The sequence below is a fragment of the Chiloscyllium punctatum genome, unplaced genomic scaffold (genome assembly GCF_047496795.1).
Source record: "Chiloscyllium punctatum isolate Juve2018m unplaced genomic scaffold, sChiPun1.3 scaffold_328, whole genome shotgun sequence".
Taxonomy (NCBI): domain Eukaryota; kingdom Metazoa; phylum Chordata; class Chondrichthyes; order Orectolobiformes; family Hemiscylliidae; genus Chiloscyllium; species Chiloscyllium punctatum.
Genome location: NW_027310062.1, coordinates 250,095 through 253,730, shown reverse-complemented (window position 1 = coordinate 253,730; position 3,636 = coordinate 250,095). Strand labels below are relative to the sequence as shown.

The 3,636-nt window shown below is 41.0% G+C and overlaps 1 non-coding gene across 1 annotated transcript; it reads left to right on the top strand.

Annotated features, from left to right (window-relative positions):
• Nucleotides 1-3,309: 3,309 nt before the first annotated feature.
• On the top strand, nucleotides 3,310-3,391 carry trnas-acu (transfer RNA serine (anticodon ACU)). The gene has a single exon. It is a non-coding gene; the product is annotated as a tRNA-Ser (tRNA).
• Nucleotides 3,392-3,636: the final 245 nt, after the last annotated feature.

Genomic DNA, 3,636 nt, shown 5'->3' with positions numbered 1-3,636 from the left:
CAGTATAACAGATAGCCCGGAGTGAGTTACAGCCTGGAATCTAATTGAGGGGTTCAGAGTGGTTTATATTCAGAATAACAGTTAGGCCGGAGTGAGTGACAGCCTGGAATCTAATTGAGGGGTTCAGAGTGGTTTATATACAGAATAACTGATAGCCCACAGTGAGTAACTGCCTGGAATCTAATTGAGGGGTTCAGAGTGGTTTATATACAGAATAACAGAGAGCCCACAGTGAGTAACTGCCTGGAATCTAATTGAGGGGTTCAGAGTGGTTTATATACAGAATAACAGATAGCCCAGGGTGAGTTACAGTCTGGAATCTAATTGAGGGTTTCAGAGTGGTTTATATACAGAATAACAGATAGCCCGGGGTTAGTTACAGCCTGGAATCTAATTGAGGGGTTCAGAGCTGTTTATATACAGAATAACAGATATCCCAGTGTGAGTTACAGCCTGGAATCTAATTGAGGGGTTCAGAGTGGTTTATATACTGTGGCCTTTGGTGATGGCATTTACTGTCCAGATCCAGTCTGTACTGGAATGACGGGAGACACACTATGAACTATTTGAACTTCAGTCACCTTTAGAAATAGCTGAGACTGACTCAGGACACGGGGATATGGAGATGTTGGCCTTACAAACCTTTCAGACATCCCGTGGAAGAATAAAGGAAGTGATGGATAATTTTCGTCTCCATGGAGACGATGTTCATGAACTGGATAGATAGTAATTAACCTTATTGGAGTTTATAAATAGAGACGTCGTATTTAAAAAGCAAAGAGTTCATAGTGTAAAAGTAAAATTTGTAGTTCACCCTCAGTGGGAACATTGTGTGTAATCCTTGTCCTCATTCTCCACCAAAAGCATGCAAAGAAGTGAGAAAGGGCACAGACGCTGTTTCCTGGATAGCAAGATATAAGAAAGCCAAGTGACGTTGTTTACTAAGACATAAGAATATCAGAAAAGATACAACCGGTTTCATCGGGATGATAGAAAGAATGACGGAGTTTATTCACGAGATTTGGAAATGCTGGAGCAAAAACACGCAAGTTTGATGTAAACAAATGAGATTTTCACATAACGCGAGGTTTGAATGAGTAAATCGGGGAAAGTCCCTCTTTCGAGTGAATCAATAACTATCGTTTGAGCTTGAAAACCATTAGGGAATGATTAAGAAAAGTTTGGATGAGAGTTTCTTCCACGCAATAGAGTTATTTAAATCGTGAACGACTTTACAGAAGTAAAACGTAGAAGCTGACTTCAGAGTGGTTTAAAAGATACACGAAAAAACGTACAAGGAGAGAATTTACCATTGAGTGAAAGTCAGTATAGTTGCGTAACAATTTCGAATTTGTTGACTTCAGACACAAAGATATTTCATGAACACGTACAACTGAATAAGACTGAGTATAACAAGTTCATGGATTGGTAAGGTGTGGCGTATTATTCAAGGTGAAACTCGGTAAATGGCGCTGATGTCCTAAAATAACTGCAGACAGAAGTGATATCCTAATGACTAGGAATTGAATCGTCACTTGGAGATGCAACACCTACTTTAAAGATTTGACCACATTCACATGATGTTATGTACATTTCGTACATTCTTAACTCCACCCAAGAAATCCACCAAGAAGACTGGGTCCTTTTGTATTGTTAACCCTCTGTACTTCTCTGCAGCACGCCAGTTAAGATAAAATATGCTCACACCAAAATTCAGTTCAATACAATATTCAAACGGTCCTATGTGATTTCTTTTTTTATTATTGCAGCAACCTTTGTGAGTTTGTAAAAAAACTGTGTAACATGAAACCAGTTCAACTTCTATTTTCCCAGAATTTAAAGTAGTGCACATGAGAAACGTTATCCAACTGGTGAAAAATCACCTTCGGCTCTCTCTCCACATAGTCTCTTCACGTTTTAGATACTTGCAGTATGTTTGTTGATCAAGGAGTCATTATCCAGAAAAGGTTGTTTCTCAATCCACAAACACGGGTATTTTCCCATAAACTTGGCTTTGCTCAATATCACCTTCTGTCCGTACCCCTCAACACGATGACAAATTGAAGCTGCTCCATGTGAGGCTCAAAATTAAAACTTCGGCACAGCACAGCCCACTATACTGGAACAGAGATACCGTGCACTGGTCACCTTCAGCACAGGAGCAACACATTAATGCTTACCTCCACATTCCTGGTTTTACCTTAACGTTTGGGAAACCGAGTTTCTCTGATTCCATGGCAAGTAAACGGGGATTATATTATCATCTTCAACAGTGGTTCTGTCCCCGAGTGAGGAAAGTGGTGAGGTACTCATTGTAAAGATGGATAGATTGATGAAATGTACAATTTCATCTTTTGCCTTCATTAACTCATGAGCTTTTTATTTTGTTTTGCATCTGTAGAAATCTTAAAATCTTCATCTTGAACAGACTCAATGACAGATCTCCATCGTGTCTCTGGCATCGAATTTCATAGTGCAAACTCCCTCTGAATTCTTCCACCGCATTCCGCTGTTTGGGAAGTATTCCTGTTGTGGGAAATGCACTTCCCCGTGTGTCACGTGCTGCTCCCAGTATGCGCTCTGGTACTGCACTCATTTTCCTTCTGACACTTGCTCACTCTGTTGCTGTGATCATACAGTGACTTGGTGTCGCACGCCCAGGAAAATGATACGCATCAAGGTTTTTGCATTGTTGAGATCAATTGTCAGTTTAGCCTTATTTTGGATTTTGAAATTGTCTGTTCTGTACACAAGTGCGTGTCAAAAACATCTGAGTGGAAGTTAGGTCTTCGGAATAATGACATTGAGCACTATGCACTCTCCTCCAGTCTGGAAAACAATTCCTCACAGGCAATTTAATAGACAATAGACAGTCGGTGCAGGAGTGGGCCATTCTGCCCTTCGAGCCAGCACCACCATTCATTATGGTCATGCCCTGAACATCCTCAGTCTGTATCCTGTTCCTGCCTTATCCCCATAACCCTTGATTCCACTATCCTTAAGAGCTCTATCCAACTCTTTATTGAAAGAACACCTCCTGCTGTCTCGGGTTCTTCATTCCATTGACTTCAAATTTCACAGAATTCAACAGACCTTGTTACATAGTCATTTCCTCATTTTTGTTCAGATCACTGTGTGCACAGTGTGCCAGTGGGAGTGCACTTGCCCCACAACCCAGGGGTCAGACCATAGTCTTGGAACCGGACTGTATTATTTGTCATTTCACCAACACCAGGGAGAAATATCTGCTGCTCTGCATAATTTACGAAATTCAATTATACATAAGGTCAGAGCTTTTTGAGTATCTGTGATGTGGTGGCCGAGAGGTTAAGGCGATGGATTACTAATCCATTGTGCTCTGCACGCGTGGATTCGAGTCCCACTGTCATCAACGGCTTTCAATGGTGCGGTTTTTCAGCTGTCGCATTGAAACTGGAACTCCAACGGTCAGTTTATATGCATTGTCGCTATTACAAAATCTCAAGGGATAGTTTGCGCCGTTTGACTAAACTGCATTGAAATCTAGTTTGCTTTGGGATAATGAAAAGGAGCGCGATTTTCTTTTTCAAGTCAAGCTGCTGTTAACGTTTTTTCGTATGAGAGCTGCGAAATGCATGTTTATGCAAAGGGAATCTT